Source organism: Lathamus discolor, chromosome 3, assembly GCF_037157495.1.
Source record: "Lathamus discolor isolate bLatDis1 chromosome 3, bLatDis1.hap1, whole genome shotgun sequence".
Classification (NCBI taxonomy): domain Eukaryota; kingdom Metazoa; phylum Chordata; class Aves; order Psittaciformes; family Psittacidae; genus Lathamus; species Lathamus discolor.
The window spans coordinates 67,194,993-67,215,781 of NC_088886.1; the positions used below are offsets into that span (position 1 = coordinate 67,194,993).

Sequence of the window (20,789 nt, forward strand, 5' to 3'; positions counted from 1 at the left end):
CTTTCTGTGTGGATGCCAAGTAGTGGTTTCTGTGATGCACACACCTGACCACCAGGAACTGGAACAAGACCACCAGCTTCTTTACTGAATAACCACTGGGAGGTTTGCAGCTTTCCCTTGCTACCAGCCTGGACAGGATTCAAACCAACAACCTCAAGCACAAATGATCCCTCATCCTGATACATCCCGTGTTCTGTGTGTTTCAATGAGTGAGGAGGACAGCCCCTGGTACAAGTTCACTAGCACAGCTCTGGAGGCAGTAGCATTGTTTCTATGTGTGAAGAATACACAAAGTCCAACCAGCAGAAGAGTGGCGCTTAAACCCAATCCAGATGCATTGAAGTCCTCAGCTTCCAGCAGCCCATCCTAAAGAAGCCTTCCTAAACCTTTATCAATATATCCCAAGCCTTCATGGGAGCTTTAAAGAGAGTGAGGTGCAGAGGTGCTGGAGAAGAACAAAAAGCCCTCAAACAATTAAAAACCCAAGTGGCAGCACACAGCTCCTGCTCATCAACTGACTTCAGATGATACCCCAGCTTGCTGGCTTTTTCCACAGCTCTGGCAGGGAATGTTTTATTTGCCTAGTAAAGTTTTCACATGCAATATGTTGTTGCTGGTTTGTTTTGGGTGGGGATTTTTTCCCCCTCTTCAGATCCCTTACCTATATATTTATTATAGACAGATATACCCTTGCAGTAAAGAAGCACTGCAAAGTGCTAGTTAACTTCTCAGAGCTGACTGAATAATACTGTAAATACAAGGGGACTAAAATGACAACAATAAAGGGATCTGTACTTCGAACAATAAACATGAACTGTAGCTGTGCTCTGGATTTTATGCGTACTCCAGCTAATAGGTATTCAGCTTGTGTGGGCCACTGCCATTTCAATAAACACATGTGCAGTCCAAGGGGGTTGGCTGCAGAGCCTGTCGTCAATTGAATCCAGCCCTGGGAACTCCAAGAAAGTGGTTCAGGATTGCAACAGTTCCATGCTGGGATAGCACTCAGTGGTATCCCTCCTGAAAGCAGCAAATATCATCCGTGGGGGGGGGGGAAAGTGACAATGGGGATGAGGAGAGGGGGAGAAGGCCCCAAAATGTATGGCTTCAAAGAGCTACTGAAATACTTAGATGTCTGCCAGCCTGCCCACTGCAGACTCAATAACTCAGGTCCTCATAAACAGAGATAACTTGTCTACATTAACAGTGTTCCTACACCTCGTGGGACATACAATCACCTTTGAAACAGAGCGAAGCAAGGCCACAGAGCATGCTATGCAAATACATACTGATAGGAAAGGAACAGGCAGCTGTTAGAGGACCCAGAAGGATCCTGAGACTACAGCTTTCTGCAGCACACAAGCTGTTGAGGCTACCTCTGCATACAAAACCAGGTTTAATTAAGGTGGAATAAGCTTGATTGTATTTCTGAGAAGGACTGATGCTGTAAAAGCTCTCTTTACCTGTCCCAGCAAACAGTCAGTAGTCCTAGAAATAGAGTATTTGGCAGCATGAGACACACTGGGCAGCTACAGGATTGGTGTTAATCCTCAGCACCTCATTCCAAAGTAAGAAAAAGACTAGTAAGTGTCATAGAAACATAGAACCATGGAATGGTTTGGGTTGGAAGGGACTCATCCAACTCCAACCCCTGCCACAGGCATGGGCACTTTCCACTAGAGAAGGTTGCTCCAAGCCCCTGTGTCCAGCCTGGCCTTGAACACTGCCAGGGACAGGGCAGCCACAGCTTCTCTGGGCACCCTGTGCCAGTGCCTCAGCACCCTCACGGGGAAGAGCTTCTGCCTAAGAGCTCATCTCAGTCTCCCCTCTGGCAGGTTAGCATCATTTCACATCCAGGTATGATGTTTCCCCAGCAGATGAGGGATAACCCAGGAATAACATGACATCACCTCTGAACAAGGGAAGTTGCCAGTTAAAAACCCCAGCCAAACCAAACCAATCCAAAGGGGAATTCACTGAGCTACTTCCCACTGAGTTTTAACACTGAGCAAAGCAGTAGAGGCTATGGAATCGCACTATCAATAATTAGTATCCTGGGATTGAAAAAAACCATGCTTTCGGTAGCTGGAATCATGCCTCCCGGGGAATTCTTTGTGGGCATCAATGCATATGTGAGTAGGGGCAATTTATGTGATACAGTGTTCTCTGCTTTCTCAAAAGCTTCCTCACCAGGGGCTCTGAGGAGATTAATCTCTCCTGGGATTAGAAGAAAGGTTCTCAAGTGAATTCCAACCTGGTAGGAAATAGGAAGGGGCAGGTGGGAATAAATGGTTATTTTTCACAGCTGAGGGAATCCCAGGGGAATCCCACAGCCATTTGGGCTGTGACATGGGTTGTTCTCAGAACCTAAGGAATCTGGGAGTGGAATATAAGGGAGATTTGGGGAGGATAAAGAAAAAGTACTTAAAGTACTACTTCAAGTAGCAGAAGTCAGTGCTGTCTACAAAGAGCTGCAGAAAGACCAAAGGACAGGACAATAGAACAGAACCAAACTGACCCCACCATAGTCCCTCTATTAGTTGCTACCACTCAGGAAAGAGATAATCAGTTCATTCCTAAACAGCGAGCAAAGAGATGAACAGATCATAAGGCAATGCCAGGGAATGGCTTCATAAATCCCTCTCCTAAAGTTACAGTTCATGTCTGGCCAGTTACTTCTCTGCCTGAAAAGAGGTGACTGGATCTCCATCTCTTTTCCATCAGGTGTGTGGTGATGGGGAACACATCATAGCTCCTTCCCACAGTACTGTTTGAGGCCCGTTCTTACCATGATGCGGATGAAAAACCAAAGCAGAACACTTTTCCATGCTTCTACTCCTATATCCAGCTGTGGAAGCCAGACAAGCAAGAGCCAAAACAGGTGAAGGTAAGCAGAGCATACAGGAAACAGCTCAATAAACTAGGAGCTTACAAGGAGGGTTTGCTGGAGCCAGCAGAACACCTGGGTTTGTGCTTCTTTCATTCAACATCCACTAGCAGAGCTATTGCACAAAGCTCACTGAGCCTCCATCCTGCTCTGGTGGTTCAAAGATTCACTTTGGATCCGGGAATACTTGGTACAGAAAGGATAGCACTGAAGAGAAGCCTGGGAGAGAATGTCTAGCATGCATTCCTAATGGAGCCAGTGCTTCAAAACAGCTCCTCTAAATATAGCTTCCCCAAAAAAACACTCAAGTCCATAGGATTTAGGCATGGATGTAACTTCTAAAGCATGCAGCTATGGAAAAGGAGGCTTTGGGGAAAGGGGAGTGTTTCTCACAATGACGGGGACAATCGGATAGGACCCTGTGTGTGAAGTGTGTGGAGAAAAGGCTAGACAGGCAGTAATCAAGTCACTGGAATCAATTCTCTCTTGTTAGCAAAGTCGTTTATGCCTCCTAAATGAACTTAGGGATGAAATGTTTAAGCTACCTGTCAGACATGTAGCCAGTCATCCTATCCTGCCTTAGAACCTGGAATCTTGCATTTGAAAAGGGAGGATGGATGGATGAATATAGCCATGGGGAATCAGCAAGATTCCTATAAGGGGAGGTTTTGCCTCTCCACACTATGGGGAAGGAGTCAGCAAGCACATGTATAAAGGAGACAATTGCTCTGATCTTTCTGGATTTCCTACAATGTTTCCACTGATCTGGGATAAGAGGGAAGGTTCTTGCACAGATCAGAAGTAACGGAAAGCAAGAAAGAGCAGAAAAGCAGAAGGTACAAAGCTAATGCTAGCTGAGGCTGGTGATCCAGAGTGAACTGGATGTGTCAGTATGTGCTCATTTCTGCTTTGACCAGAGCAGAGATGCACAGATTCACTGATGCCCACAGCTGTGGAACGTGTCCCTGCCCATGGCAGGGGGTTGGAACTGGATGAGCTTTGAGGTCACTTCCAACCCAAACCAGGCTGGGATCCTATGATTTGCCAGACATTTCCCAAAACATCCGTTTAATGGAGAAATTCTGACCGCATCCATGTCTGCAGTCAGCAAGACATTGTGGATCCCCACCAAGCCAGTCTGCTCCAGGGGTAGCTGGAGGCAGTGCTGAGGCTGATGGACGCAGCTGCTTTGTCTCATTCTTCCATTTAGAAAAAATGGGATGCTGGTCAGGGTGAAGCTGGGTTGAAAAGTGAGAGGTGCTGCTGTGAACACGGCACAGATAGAGAAGTTGCATGTCTTGGGGTACAAGGCTGCCTAGCAAAGCAGACTTGAGCTCTGTAAAATAGATTCAAGGAAGAGGATGCTGCATTTATGTACCTAAGGTCACTGAGGTCCATCTCTATAGAAATACCTTCAGTGCTCACTGAGGTCAATCAAAAGATGCTAGCACAGTCCTCAAGTGAATCCATGGAATACATTTAGATCCAATCACAAAGTTAACCACGGGGGTAGTTGCTTGAAGGCCTTGGCATAATTCCCAGCATAGCCAGCAGCATTCCCGATCCAGCCATAGTACTGTGGTCCCATCTCCCCTCCTCAGGTGCAGGAAGCCCATGGAGCGATGGGTTTCTTTGAGGGATGAGCATCACTTTGCTGTTGAGCCTTGTGGGTAGAGGATCCAGCCCCAAATCCTGACACGGTGCCCACCTGGAAGCACAGATCAAGTGCCAGATTTCAGAGAGGTCATAGAGAATGCCTGCAAACACCTGCCTGAACACAACTGAATGGAGACCACCAACTCGCTTTGCACAGACTCCAAAATATTTACTATGCTTTCCCTACCCCAGCGAGTGAGGCTCAGATATCAGATTGATTGGGTGCAATGCAAGGAGCTTGACAGACAGAAACGCTGGAGCAATCTGGAAAACACAGGAAGCTGGGCTCCACAGAACAACGTGTCTTTTTCCAGACAACCAAATGCAAGGAACAAGAATGCACACTGCATTAGGAGGACAAGGGGCTGCATACAGTGGGGACTGCAACCAAAGAGGCCCTGGCAAATAAGAAGCTCCACAGGAACCTGCAGGAAGAGAGGTCATTTTAGTGCTTGGATACTGATGTATGGCAGTAAAATCAAAGCCCTTTGGCAAGAGCATGGCTGGAAGGGTGCAGAGAGCACATCTGGAAAGCAGCTCTTAAGAGCAGAGATCTCATATGAAGCCTCACAAACCTGCCCTGAAACCCAAGGCTGAAACAGCTCATCTCCTCTGGGCAGGAGGGATGGCCTGATGGGTCCATAACAACATGGTTTGGAAGAGCAGGAGAAAGAGGTCTCTTGAATTGAGGAGAAACAGCCTCAGGAACCCACTGGCCAAGTACAGGACTCAGCCTCTGGACTAGCAGTGAAGGGTTCATGCACTAACAAGAAGAGCAGTCAAAACACCCACTGCCAGACAAGACTCTTAAGTCCGAAAGAGATGCTCTGGTGAAAAGATGAGATTTACTTTAGTGAGGGGACTATTTTCTTCCAGAACTGCAGGTAGCCAAACGCCCCCAAGGATCACATTAGCTCTATCAGAAGCTGCTGTAGGATATTGCAACAATAGGTGCTGTATCTTTTGGTGATCTACTGCTATGCGTTAGGTTCTGTGCTTAAAAAGCTGCCATGTATTATGGGTCATTACATACATTGCGCTACACTCAGCTGAGTTATTGATGACACAAAGTCTTTGTTAACCATCACAGGACTGTATTTCTTTGGGATGGAAAGGTGATACCATCATACCGCAATCAAAACCAGCTCAATGCTTTCCTCTGGAAAAATAACACCACCCCACCCATCCCCCCAACTGCAGCAATTGCTGGTTTTAAGGAGCCAGGTCTTGAGCCATGAGGCAGAGAAACCCCTTTAGAAGCTGAAAAGGTGCAGAGCAGCACCTTCACTTCCCTCCCAGTCAATTTCTTTCCAGCTGGTTTAAGATGGATTCTCCTGTGAACAGCTATTCCTTGACAGTAGGAAACCAGTCTCCTTCACTGGTCTCAGCTGGCGCAGCTGAAAAACAGCCTTTCTCTTGCAAGTTAATTATAGGAGAAAGCTGTTTTCTGCTTAACTCTTTCCTCAGGCAACCTGCACAAGAAGCTTGGCCGCAGGTTTTTTGCACAGCTGTGCAGTCAAGTCTGGCTTTGGAAGCTGATAAGAACAGGAGAGATAAATCGGGGGATGCACATGGGAATATTGTCCTCACTGCTCAGCTGAGCTGTTAAGCCCATAGCCACCAGCCCTTACTGTTGCTTTCCAGAGCCTCTGGCCAGAAACACTTGTGATCATAGAAGACCAGTGCCTATACCAGTTAACTCTTATACAGTCCTTGCATTTTAGTGGTTATACACCACATACCTGCCTCCTTTTGCACCCTGAACTTGCAGACGCTTGTATCTTCTAATATTTGCTCTTTCTAGATTGCTAATGCAGCTGTAGATTCAAATCCACAGATCCCCAAAACCACTTGGATTTGGTTCTTGTGTTACCAGATACCTGCTGAGAGCTGCCTGTGTTGATGTTTTACTGACAGCAGAACACTTCATACCCTGTTATGATCTGAAACCACCTGGAAAAATAACACATCCAGAAGGCTACCATGAAGATGGGAGCTGCCATCAATGATGCTGACATTTCAGGATGTAAACTAAGTCACCATTCATGGTTAGACCATCTATGCTAGTTGAAAACAAGTTCAATTAACCCTATTGCTGGTAGCCCAAGTACCGTCCAACAGGTAGCGATGCTCTTCCACAGAGTCCCAGACTGGTTTGGGTTGGAAGGGACCTTAAAGCTCCTCCAGTTCCAACCCCCTGCCATGGGCAGGGACACCTTCCACTAGAGCAGCTTACTGTTTTTATAAACAGATGGCACTAACAGTATCTTTATGACCACCTGGATCACATAATGCTTTTGTTTTGCATTTACTCACAGTTACATCCATCACTTCGCAGCCTGTTACATGAGCTGTAACTATAACTTCCCTGCAGTACCACAGTAATACTGTCCTATCTGAGTGCAATGTACTATAAGTTTCATTTAAATCCTGTGCATCTGATTCGCTTGCCCACTTCCAGTAACATCCTTCAGAAAATCCCACTATTCCAAAGTAAGGAAAAGAGTTCTTTCAGAGACAGGAAGCAATTCTGCACAGGATGGGAAGGCACAAGCCCTCAGAAAGACAAAGATGTGTAGAAAAGGTAAGGTCAATGGGCTTTCCCCCCACTCACTGTTCATAGTGCTTCCAAAAGAGTCAATTTATCTCCTTTTGTTCTGTCCCCTGTAGCAAACATCAATCCTTCCCTTCCTCACCTAGCCCCTTGCCATGAGCAGAGATGAAATAAACAGCAGGGCTCCCCTTGCCAAGAGCTATTACACCCCCCAGCAGTGCCAAAAACACCGTTGTCTGCATCCTGGCATCAGCTGGTTCAGCACAGTCTCGGGAACAGGATTTGCACAGCCAGCAATAGAAAGAACTTGGCTTTTCCTCTGTCTGACCAAAATAATGGTGATTTAAAAATATCCTTGGCAAGGAAATGGCAGAGCACACCTGAAAACATACATCAAACTGCTTCGAATCTGCAGGGACTCACCAGGGCATCACAAGAGAGAGGTTTAACACTGCAGATAGCAAAGGGCGGCATTGTTAGAGCTACATGGAAAGAAAAGTACTTCCTTTTCAAAGGGAGATGGTGACAGAGTTAAGTTTCAGGGGGTTTTGGTTAGGTTGAGGTCTGGGTTTTCATTTAAACCTTCTCTGTGGCCTTAGGTTAACAGTTGGATGTGATCTTCGAGGGCTTTTCCAACCCGAGTGATTCTATGATGCTATGAAGGGGAGGCAGCACTGCCAGTCGGCTTGAGGAGGAGAAGCACTTTGCCCAGGAGCAGAGGGATGCTGGGGCATCTCTTCTCCCCGACAGGCAGCCAGAGGAATAAAGCGGTGAGGAAGGAGGTGGGCCTCCAATGGACATCTGCTTGGGCTCCCTTCCTTGGAGCCAAACTGAGCCCATGAGACATTTCAACATCAGCGCAAGAGGGTTCCCCCTTACCGTTGGAATCCCTGGGGAGTTGCTCACAGTTGTTAGAAGCTGCAAGGAACAGGTAACACAGCAGAATGCCGGGAGTAGCTGATCTTCAGGGTGCTCTTCTCTTCAAGATGCCAGCTTCAGCTCCTGCACACAAACCACATTGGGCTGAGTGGGTTATGTAGTTTGGGGTAGCAAGAAAGTGCATGCATGGAAAAGCATGACCTCAGACTCAGCTTGCAGGAGGCTTTTAGGGACTACTCTTCTGGTGTGGAAACTTTATGGACCCTGAAGCAATGAGCAGAACCACAAAGTCACCGACTGGTTTGTGTTGGAAGGGACCTTAAAGCTCCTCCAGTTCCAACCCGCTGCTAGGAAAGAGCTTCTGCCTGAGAGCTCATCTCAGTCTCCCCTGTTCTGGCAGGTTAAAGCCATTCCCCTTGTCCTGTCCCTACAGGCCCTTGTCCGAAGCCCCTCTCCAGGTTTCCTGTAGCCCCTTTGGCACTGGAGCTGCTCTAAGGTCTCCCCTTAAGGAGCCTTCTCTTCTCCAGGCTAAACCAGCCCAGCTCTCCATCCTATCCAGGTCTCTTTGGATCCCATCCCTTCCCTCCTGCACCACTCAGCTTGTTGCCATCAGCAAACTTGCTGAGGGTGCATCAATACCCCTCAAATACTAATGTCAAAAACTGTTCCAGGAGGACTCGGGCATCCTGAGATCCCATGGTTGCAGTGCCAGCAGTGCCATGTTACAAGCCTGGATGAATCCTGGGCTCTCACTTTGCTGACAGCAAGCACTCTGGGGTGCCTATTAAAATAGACAAGCTCAAAGAGCAGCCGGGTCACAAAGCCTGGCTTCCTGCTGTCTCTGCCTTCTCCAGGCATTTTCTGCTCCTCTTTTTCATGTCTACAAAGCTTGTGGGCTAAGAAAGCTGAAAAAAAAAGCCAGCAGAGAGAGCTCAGCTCCCCAGCACTGTGGGTTTCTACAAATGTCTTACTGCAGAAAGGCCTGAGTACAAAATACACCCGGAACTGCAGCAGAGGTGTGGAAAAGAGCTATTTGCTAGGCCTGCCAAAGGGGTCAGAGTAAGAAGGGATGCTATTGCATTACCTGGGCAGCCAACTGTGGCAAGAACCACCTTGTAGCCAGGGTGCAGCAAGGCTGCAGGGGTACTGGGCTTTACTACACCAAGAGATAGAAATGGGGTTAGCAAGGTATAAATCAGTTGATTCTGAATCTGAAACAGCTTCTTTGGAGATGTTGGCTTTGGGGTAGGATTCATGCAAAGGGAGAAGGATGCAGAGGTCTAATTCTAGAGGGATGCCTCCAAAGAGGCAGGGTAGAATAAAGAAAAGAACCACTTGTGCAGGAGGGACAAGGCACAGACTGATGTGGAAAATGAGGAACAATTTAGCTGGTGTGAGCATCATGGTTTCAGCAGTAAGAATGCTGGTAAAAGATGCCTGCAACATAGCTAATGCAGATCTGAAGATTCTCATAGGCTACAGGAGAAAACCAGCACCAGGTACCTTGCCAGGTTTGACTGAGGCCAATGCTAGAAGCAGAAGAGCCCAGAAAATGCCTGCAGTTTGATGCAGGGAAAAGAGAAAAGGCATAAATTACATGAGCAATAAAGAGTAAGAGAGCATTGCACATGGACCCAACAAGCTTCCTTTACAGCAACCACACATAAAGAAGTTGGAAACTGGTTCAAAGACCACAAGAAATGAAGAACTACAAGATCTAACAGATATATGAGCTAAGATGATAATTCCCTGTGCTCCATACTACCCATTTATCCTCTGCTGAGGAGCTGACCAGAGAGACTTCAGGCAGATACAGCCTGTATCTACATGGATCAGCAGTGCTGTACCAAAGCAGCAGGCTTGTAAAGTTATTCAGTTGCTCTACATCCATGCTATGTATGTTTTAGGGTTAAACTTTGGCTAGCTCTAGTCTGAGCCTGTGACCTGGATGCCTACTAGCACTGCGCATGCATTACATGCCTGATGGGAAGGAAAATGTTTCTCTAAATATACCCATAGTTAATGTGGGGTGCATGTAATGTGGTCTTCTGCAGGTGGGTGCCAAGCAAACTCTGCCCCTGTGCCAAGCTCATGCTACCTGGGAGCCCATGGCAGTGCAGTTAGCACAGATGTTCCAGCATCTGCTGCATTCATTGCTGGGATGATGCCAGCAATGGGGGTCTGTATTTGGGTCACAAACCATTTGCTCAATTGTTATTCCAGTTTCCAGCATTAAGCAGAAAATAAAGGTTTTATTGAGTGATATAGCACACATGTACCTTATACACAACACTATATGGTGCTTTGTCCAACTCTGACGCTTCCCAAGGGTGGAATTGTCCTACATTATCCCCCTGTGTTTCCCCAGCAGGTCTCCGTCTGCTGGTTCCTTAGCCTGATCCCCTGCTCTACCTCCTTAGGGCTGGATCACTGCAAACATAAGAAAACAAACAAGCTTGTTATTGATGTGTTTTGGCACTGCTCCATTCATTATTGATGTGGTGTGTAAATGATGGCCTGCTGTCCATTTCCTCTGCTGTAAAGTATTCATATCAATTATTAAAAACAGTCTGAGGCACAAAATACGGGGCATAAAACACACTTGCCCATGAGTGATGGGCATGCAGCTATGATACAGATACATCCAAGCTGCATCTTTAATGCCACTTCCTTCCCCTGCTGAACCATGGGACACTGGACAGAGCCTTGGGTGACATGGTCTAGTGTGAGGCATCTCTGCCTATAGCAGGGGGTTAGAACTGGATGATCTTAAGGTCCTTTCCAACCCAAACCAGTCTGGGATTCTGTTCTATGGACATGGAGGGACTACTTTCATGCAGGCAGGAGATGCACAAACCCTTCAGCTCAGCCTGTGCCACCTCCCTGTCCATCACTTCCACCCCATCAGCCTATGTATACCCCCGTTGTCATGCAGGACCATACATTTCCATTCCTCAAGAGCCCCTGGGACTGGCATCCATCAGGGAAATGAGGAGTCCCCTTGCCTGGGATGTGCTGTTGGAGAACCACAACGTTGACCATTACAGCAAAAAGACAGATTATTTGAGCTCAGAATCTTAATCTTGCATCACTGGAGCCATGCAACAGTGTGCCAGGAGCTGTACAACAGAGATGGAGATCCCTTCCCCATCATTTACTCATCCAGAGTCAACAAGAAGCATGATATGGTGGAGAGACCACCTGGACCATTCATAGAAGGGTTTGGGTTGGAAGGTGCCTTAAAGCTCATCCAGTTCCAACCCCTGCCACAGGCAGGGACACCTTCCACTAGATCAGGGTGCTCCAAGCCCCTGTGTCCAACCTAGCCTTGAGCACTGCCAGGGATGGGGCAGCCACAGCTTCTCTGGGCACCCTGTGCCAGCACCTCAGCATCCTCACAGGGAAGAGCTTCTGCCTTGTATCCAACCTGAACTTCCCCTGTTTCAGCTTGAACCCATCACCCCTTGTCCTGTCACTACAGTCCTTGATGAAGAGTCCCTCTCTGCATCCTTGTAGCCCCCTTCAGACACTGGAAGCTACTCTGAGTCCAGCAGTGTACACAGATGAGACAACCCAAAGCCAGCTTTGCATCAGTCCCATCAGCTCCACGAGAGTCCAGCCCTCACCCCACCACACAAAGAGGACCTGTCACGGGATGGAGCTGTTTTGGCAAGCATCCCTTTGGCTATATAGAAAACAGTTCCTAATACTGCATGCCCGGACAGAGTTTTCCCTCCTTCTTTCCTCCACCCCCTTCTTTCTGGGGATGGCAGGCAAGGAGCAAATGCTGGGTTTATTCATACCCTCTCCATTCATTGCAGCGTGCGTCACCAACTGCACGAGTGTGGGAGGTGCAAGCATGCCTCACAGTCAAATCACCAGCCTTTCAGCTTAATAACACCTCAGGGGAATGGATGCAGGTTCTCTTTCCCTTTTTAACAGGGAAAAGAGAGGAAATATATGTTCCAGCAATATAAACCATAAAAAAAAAAAAAGGGAGGAAAAATCCTCCCATCCAAAACCTCCGCAGCAGGAGGGGAAGGAAAAATAAAAGCCTGGGAAATAAAAGCCATCTTGTTTTCTTTTGTATGAGGCAGAAGAGAGATGATGTTGAGGATGGACCCTGAAGCAAGGATGCTGAGCAGCAGCACAGGGTGGCTGGGTTGCACCAGCCCTAGGGAAGGGCAGTGCCACCACTCTCCATCCAAGCCAAACATCCCAGAAGATCCCAAAACACTGGGCAGGATGGCACTTAACAAAAGGAGCCACTTGGTCAGCAGTGGCCATTTACGTCAGTACTTGTGTGCTTTGGGATCTCTGTTTAGAAGGAATGCTGGAAGGGCTCAGGGTGGAGACCTCAAGAGAGGTCTGCACCCAAACTCCCCAGCCCTGACTGCCACCATCTCCCATTGGCACTTCCAAAGGCGTAATTCCCACCACATGCTTGCTCTCTGACATCTTTATCTCCTGGAGAGCAGACACAGTAGACCTGAGCAGGCAGACCCATACCTAGGCTTTTACTAGAGATGGAGGCATTTGGTTTGCTCAGTGGCTTAAAGCATCCCCAACACTCCATGGATGTGGTGGCTGTACCAGCTGCAAGGGAAGTGGTGCTGGACCAGAGGGTTTGCAAAGTGAGATCAGCCATTCACATCGTGATGAAGACCCCGAAATTCAAGTGCTCAGCACCATGGGAGAAACGACACAGTGGGTGGATGACAGCAGATCTCCAATAGCAGAGAGGAGGCTGGTTTACACACACACAAGGAGATTCCTTTACAGTGAGATATATAGGGCTTGGACAAGGAGGTAAAGAGCATTAAGAGGAGTAGCACAGTGTGGACGGACCCAAACCCACAGCTGGAGAAGCAGGAAAGCAAGCAGGAGCCCATTCATCCCCTGTTCTCATGAGCTTTCCCATCACCCGGAGTTCTGTGATATTCAGCTAGAGCAGACCCCAGTGCTTTGAGAAGATAGAGTATTCATCAGGGTTGCACATCCCCTGTAAAGGCCATAAAACTCTCTTCATAGCAAGAGCCTGACAGCGATAACATGCACAAGCTTGCCATTACCCATAATTTTCTGCCTGGGCTTGCAGATAACCAATCCTGCAGGGTGCTGATGGCCACCAAACCCTCCCAGACTAGAGCTATAGGACAGCAAGAAGAGCTCCAAACCAGCTTAGGACTCACAGGATGAAGCTGACCCATGGATGTGAACCACCACACTTGCTGCCACATGCCACCACACGCTGCCTGTGCTGAGGAGCCCATGCTCCAGCAGGCAGATGATGTTTTCCGGAATGCATCCCCATTTATAATGGGACATTACTCACAAGCTGGAGAATAAAATGGAATAATAGCATCTCTCAGAGTTAGTCATGTCTTAAATGTGCACCTTTCAGAGCGGCAAGGGGTTTGATTGGATAATATCCCAATACACACGTAGGAAGCTTTCACTGAGGGACACGGCCCTTGCTGGCACAGTACATCTTGCTGCTCTTTTGTGCTGCTACTACAAATGCTGCTGCCAGTGCAAAGCACAACTTAAGGAGGGTCCACAGCCTCTTAGAGAGATGTTCTGAGCAAAACAACAGGTTCGGGGAGTTTTGCAAACTCCAGATGCCACAATTCATCATAGAATTCCCAACTGGTTTGGGTTGGAAGGGATCTTAAAGCTCATCCAGCTCTAACCCCCTGCCATGGGCAGGGACGCCTTCCCCTCCCCAGGTTTCCTGTAGCTCCTTTAAGCACTGGAGCTGCTCTAAGGTCTGCCCAGAGCACAGGAGAAGGGAAGAATCCCATCCTGGGCTGGTGCTCATGCTCTGGGGGTGCATCCCAGGACACAAGGGGGTTCTGGCCTCAGGCACACACTGATGGGTCATGGGGAGCTTACTCTTTTGGCTCTTCATGTCAAGCAATACCTGATCAAAGCTGCATAAGAGCTTTTTCATCCCCTTCCTCTACTGTTTAACTCCAGCATCCCCAGGGGATGTATTCCTCTACCCAAACAAACCTTCTGCTGCTGCAAAAAAGAACACGAGCTGATTGAAAAGCATAAACTCATCTTGCTGATGTGGAATCAGGCCTCAAACGTCTGTGAGTAAGGAATGCCACAGCCTCCTGCAGGCACCGTGTTTGGGATGCCTTACCAGAAGGGGCTGGGAATTTCACCAAGAGGCCATTATAGCTGGGAGAACCACGTTTTGTCTCTTAAACCCAAAACACTTATCTCATGCATCTGTTTTGATGATCCCCTGATGAAAAACAGAAACCAGGAAAGCTCAGCTCTCCCGCGTCCTATCTGAGGGCTGCCTTTGTGGGGAGCCCAGTGAGACAAACTGGCTCAGCACCAGCCCCCACTGTGTTTTGTTGGAAAGAATTCCCTGCAGGATTCCAGCTCCTTTTGTTACTCATTTTTCTTTAGGATGTTCTTTACCTCATAGTTGAGGCACAGTGAAATCTGCCAAGCAATCTTTTCTGTATGCTTAAGGAGATGGTTCCCACTCAGATGCTCTTAACCAGTATCAGCAACGGTGGGATGTGGGAGAAGGGCAATCAGTGTGGTGATGCTCCTCTTAGCCGCCTGCTGCTCTGAGAAAGGATTCTGTAATGAATGAACAAAACAGTTCAAGATGAACAAAACAGTTCTCAAGGCCAGGTTGGATAGGGCTTGGAGCAACCTGCTCTAGTGGAAGGTGTCCCTGCAATGAGCAGGGGTTGGAGCTGGATGAACTCTAAGGTCCTTTCCAACACAAACCAGGCTGGGATTCTATGCTACAGTTCATCCAGGCTCACACAGTGGGTGCCGATGCTCTCAGTCACGGGTAAGCTTTGAGCAAACTCACCATCCTTCCTTCCCTTTCCTTTCTCATCCGGATAGAGACTGAATTGGGGAAAGAAACATCTGATTGACTCGATGGAGCTTTCAGCTGGAGGGATGATATCCCCTGCACACCTCTCCCCCATCTGTCTGAGGAGCATCAGGGCTGCAGACCCTGGTCCCTGCTGCAGGAAGAAGGAAATAGAGCAACAACTTTCCCTTTAAATTAAATCCTGGGGAACAGAAATAATTAATAAAAGGAGTATCCTGCACGTTTCTGAGCATGAGACTATCATACAAGTGGTCCCCGCAATGTTTAAACCATTTGGGCTCGTTCCTTATGCTGTTTCTAAGTTTGAAAAATGCCTGCTGGGGATGATTAATATTCCTCCTCCTACACTTACCCGTTACTCCTGACAGCAAAAATTAAAACAGGAGCTTCTTTTCATTCAACCCCAACCCACAGGAACGTGGTTACATGGGGAAAGTTGCTAATAAAAAAGGGGAAGATTTGTAGATGCACTGCATTCACAGCCGGGAGAGGTGTAGCTCTCATTCAGCATCCGTGATGGATGAAAGATCCCTCACCTCCTCCTGACAGCAAGAACACTGCTCAGCTGGGGTTAGGGGGGAAAGACACAGCAGAAAGCACCTTAACTCAGGTCCCTCTCATGATAGGGGTGCCCGTGGGATCACTGCAGCCTTACTTGCACCAGGCAGTGTTGCTATGGGCACTGCTGCCTAGGAGCAGCCAAGACAACAGGGAATAGAGAGGAGCTGTCCCAGAGCCTTTGATGTTCAGCTTCTTCTGCTGCACGTTACTGCCCTCATCTTCCCTCCTTTTGTGCATCTCAAGTCACCTTTCAGCGCTGGAGAAAGCTTTACCCTTACTGAAAGCACTGTTGGCAGATGTCTTGACTTGTATTACATACACAGATGTTTAATGAGGGATGGGACAGAGTGCACAGCAGCTCAGCACAAATCCTTGCTCTGAACAATCCCACATCAGCCCAACCTTCTGCAGGTATCCTTGTATAGGACATCCAATAGGAAGAGCAGAGGACACACCACAAACCAAGGGCCACGCTGAAAACTTGTTGGCACCTGCAAAGGAGGAGCATGCCCAAAGAGCTGCCACTTTCTCATTGCACCTAGGAGTACCCAGGTACCATTGCACCTGTCTTTGCTATGGAGCCAGACTGAGAGAGCTGGGCTGGTTCAGCCTGGAGAAGAGAAGGCTCCTTAAGGGGAGACATTAGAGCAGCTCTGGGATTCTATCTTAGGTCTAGCACTTATCCCTTAGGTGTTAATGCATCACAGATGGGACAACTATTGCTCTCACATGACTGTAGGAACAGCACTATTTAGAGGGTAAATAACATGTGCAGGGGAATGCAGAAGTGGTTGGCAGCTGACTGACATGCAGTGCCAGTGATGCTGCAGATGGGCTCTGCTTGCTTGTATCTGAAACTCAAGCTGCCATAGAACAGTGATTTACTCCAGTCTCGCCCCAACAGCTCCACATCCCTCTTGTGTTGCTGCCCCAGAGCTGGATCCGGACTGCAGGAGGGAGAGCAGAGCAGATGATGATAGCATAGGCTTGTGGGCTTTCTCCTTCCCTCCAGAACCCAGGTACATCTGGAAAAGCACTTTTTAAGACCCTTGAAAACCTCCATGGTCCAAACCACAAGGCATAGCCTTCCTGCGGAGCAGGGACAAAACACGCATGGCAAGGCTCTAACTGGGCTGGGAAGGAGGAAAGCTCCCAGCGTCACCACCACCACCCCAGCTGGGTGCCCTCAAACTCCACAGGTCTGCTTCATTAGCACATGAAGTTAATCACCAGCTCACACAAAGCACCTTCATGGGGCAGATGGACACCTAGGTGAACAACACATCCCTCTTTAATGAGGGTAAAGAGCAAACCAGAGTCAATTAAGCCTGGTTCTGGCAACATTTGTCTCGGTCCATGAAGAGGGTTTAAGCTCAAGCAAAAGGAGTTATTTGAACTCCGTGGGCAGGATTTTTGTCTCATTTTTCTTTCCTTTTAATTAGTTTTTCATGATGCATTTCAGCTTCCCCCCCCCCCCCCCCGTCGCTGGTAGGTTCAAAGGACATGTGGGACAGATTCAACTCAACAGTTTGTAAACAGCTGATGTGGGAGGGAAGAGGGCACAGGAGCAATTGGAATTGTTTTCATTCAGAAATCCTGCAAATTAATTCCTCCTCCAAGTGCCGGCTATAAACACCACGGAGCCACGTTCCTCCTCTTCAAAGGGAGCGTCATCCAGACAGATGTGCCTTCTGTTCCCTCGCAAGCATCAAGCCTTGCCTCGCTCACTGGGTAAATGTCAAGGTGCTAATTAGTTGTAACAGGAGTCAGGCGAGGACAAGGCAACACGGCAGGAGCATGGGGAAGGAGCCACTGCTGCTTTGTCAGTGGCCTCCCCACACACTCTAAGCCAGTGTCAGCATCGCAGGGACCAACGACAGGCTAAGGAGGAGGTTCCCCTTCCCCACACATGCTGGGTGCTCAATAGGAAAGTGAGGGCATCCCCGGTGCTGTGGTGCACATCTGGAAGCAGGGAGGAAAGGGAAGCATGGGCAGGGGAGGCATCTAGCAATGCAATCTGGTGTTGCAATGAACACCAGACCCTTCTTCTACAGGGTGGCACTGACAAGTGAAAGGCTTCTCTCTCAGCATCTTTCAACTCTGAGAAGTCAGGGCACTGTTCTATCCATCACATTTCCATCAGTCCTTCACTATTCCCCCCCTTTACCACAATGTAATAATTTAAGCCTCAGGACAGAGATGTCACTGAAGTCCTCTTTGTTTAGACAGTACCTGTTGACCATTTAATTGCAGAGTGATTACCATGTAGCACCAATGTAATTGCATGGTAAATACGCTTGCAATGCTTCTTTCTTCCTGTCTGTGATGCAGGCCATGAGGCAACTCCTCCTGCCTTTACCATGGGTGACTGCAGTCCTTTATTACAGCCCATAATTACCAAGCCCTTACAGGGTGCTTACTGTGTGTGCCTCAGATGACCATAGAGGAAGCAGACTAAAGCAGAGGTGGCAGTAGAAAGGTGCCCAGCTCATAGAACCATAGAATCCCAGCCTGGTTTGGGTTGGAAAGGACCTTAATGCTCATCCAGTTCCAGCCCTTTGTCCTGCCATCAGTTAGAAAGCAACAGCCCTGCATAACAGCGCCCATCGCCGATTCCTCCCCATTGTAGCAGCAGAGCAAGGCAGGAGTAGGCTGACAGATGGAGGAGGTTGGTGGTGAGTAGAGAAGAATTTGGCAAACCCTTCCAGGTGTCAAAAGGAAGAGTCAAGGCATTTTGGCTCATTAACAACAAACTCCATTTCCATGAGCTTCTCCATGTGCTCCCTGCCTGCCCTCCATTCAACACGGATGCTGAACCAAGATGAGGTCCTACCTGTTGGTACAGCCACCCAGGGGATGGATCTTACAGATGCAGGCACCATCACATTACCAGGTGCTGCAGCAGGGATGCTCTGATCCTTGGTACCCAGGCTGGTTCTTCACCTGAATTATGACCAACCACAACCAGAAGATGGGCCCTTTCCACCAGGCATCAGAGGAAAGCACCCAGCATCTTCTTGCCCAAACTTTTAGGAGTGAGAAGTAATTCTATGTTATTTTTCACTGGTTGTTTCTTCCCCTGCCTCTTGCATTTGGAGCTTGCTGGGAGCATCCCTGGGTTGCCCTTGCTGTGCTTCATCAAGCTGACTTTCCCAAAGACTCCCTTCTGCGCTTCCCTGAAGGAAACAAGGATAGCACTACCTCATAATCCTTTATTCAAACATGAGGCTTATTTAAACCTAAGCAGGGATTTCATATCAGGGTTTGGAATACCAGGGGCTTGATAATATTCAGTTCTACCATTTTCTCTTTAGCACACTAATTCCTATCATCCCACTGCACTGAAACAGAGCAGGAATACTGAGCAGCCCAGAGGCGGAGCTCCTCACCTTCTACTGACTGGGAAAAGGCAGGAATCACAAGGCAATGCTGCCCACCTCCTGGAGGCAAAGCATGAAGCATCCAGAGGATGTCTCAACCAGTCCCTGGTTGCATTGCACTGTAGGGTCAGCTCTTGGATGCCAAAGAAACACTTGCGGCTGCTGAGGCTGTGCCATGGTGCCCAAAGGCTGAGCTTGCATTTCCCCTTTTCTTGACCTGCAGCCTTGTCCTAAAGTCTCCAGAAAGCTGGATTTCACCATGTCTGTCTGCAGACAACAGCACAGGAATCCGGAGCCTGGATCCTCAATACATGAGCTAATGTGGATGCAAAAAAAATCAAAGGAAAAGCACTGGGATATCCCCAACTATAAGAGCTATGACAGCACATTGATACCAGGGATGCTGCTGTGCAGGACCCTGCAGCTCTGTGAGGGTAAGACAGGGAACCACACAGACCTGCTGCTGCTTAGAGCAGCTCCAGTGCCTAAAGGGACTCCAGGAAACCTGGAGAGGGGCTTTGGACAAGGGCCTGTAGGGACAGGACAAAGGGAATAGCTCTAACCTGCCAGAGGGGAGACTGAGTAGGTCTCCCCAGGAGCCATACAGGGAAGCAGGATACTGTGGTGCTCAGACAAGGGTCCTGGAATTGAAAGGATCAGGATGCTCACCAGCAGGATGCTCCCAACACACACAGAAGGAGCATTTCTCCCAGCTGAGGACCTGCTAGAGCCAGGTTACAGCAGAAACCCCAAAGCATGGCCACACTCCTGCACTGATGCTCTGCCTGCATCACTGTCTCTGATACCACTGCCCCAGCACAGCCAAAACAATGGCTGGGTCAACAGGGGAGAAGGCCTTTACTTACACACTTAATCCTAGAGCAAATACCCCATTAGCCTCAAAACCCCAAAAAGGACTCCTTACCTTTTGTACTAGGTTTGCACATGCAACTTCAGCAGCCCCATGAGCATTAACAGCACAGCTCTTCTATAACCATTGCTGGTCTGCAGACCCCTGCTCCTCCAGCCATCACTGCAAGCACCCAAATTGCAGCTCTACCCTCCCTTTTAAGCCCATTCTTCAGCAGTTTTTAATTGGGCACTTGATTACAGCCTGGATAGTAATGAGGGGCCTCATTAACCCCTTTCAGGTGGGATCATGGAATCCCAGACTGGTTTGGGTTGGAAGGGACCTTAAAGCTCATCCAATTTCAACCCCCTGCCTGTTCCTCTTTCAGTTCAAAGCCATTCCCCCTTGTCCTGTCACTACCTGTCCTTGTCAGAAGCCCCTTTCCAGGTTTCTTTTCCTCTTTAGGCACTGGAAGGATAGAACAATGCTCTGCCACCATGTATGATGGTACACACAAGCATGCTGGGATGGGGCTGAGGGATATCATGGAACACTGTACTTCCCAGAACAAGGGAATATGACTCAATGTCCTTCATGCTGGTGTTCCCAGCGCTGCTCCATGACATGGTGCTGATGGCAGGGCTATCATGGCAGGGTGGGGGGGGATGTCTGACTCCCGAAAACACACCATGCCCCTGCATGGCCTTGTTTCCACATGCAGGGGTGACAGTGCAGCCCCAGCCCTGTGAGCATGTGTGTGTGCCTGGGAGCCAACATAATGATGCTGTGTAGGAGGGAGGCTGGTTCTGAGTCACCTGCTGCTCAAAAATACCCTTTCCTCTGGAGGGAACCAGCTGTTTCCTCTGCTCCTTGCTTTAAAGAGGGCTCTGAAGGAGTCTTCCCTCACCCCAAACCCGCAGCATCTTGCTGGTGGTGTCGTAGCCTGCATACCCCCCTAGCGTAACACAATAATAAAATAAAATAATAGAATAAAAAGAAAGGAAAAGCATCAGGTTATCCCAGCACACTGCTGGCTACAGGGACCAGAGCCATGTTGGGGGCTTTCTCTCCAAAACACCACCCCTCTTCCAAATGCCTTCAGTGACTTAGTTGAGGTCAAGGTGATGCAGCCAGACCGGGCTTAGGAG

General features: G+C 48.5%; 1 long non-coding RNA gene across 1 annotated transcript; it reads right to left on the reverse strand.

Moving 5' to 3' along the window:
* Positions 1-4,116: 4,116 nt before the first annotated feature.
* Positions 4,117-19,814, reverse strand: LOC136011043 (uncharacterized). Its single transcript, XR_010611164.1, has 5 exons — positions 19,717-19,814; positions 14,415-14,582; positions 10,256-10,406; positions 7,977-8,099; positions 4,117-4,595 (listed from the first exon to the last, which is right to left on the reverse strand). It is a non-coding gene; the product is annotated as an uncharacterized LOC136011043 (long non-coding RNA).
* Positions 19,815-20,789: the final 975 nt, after the last annotated feature.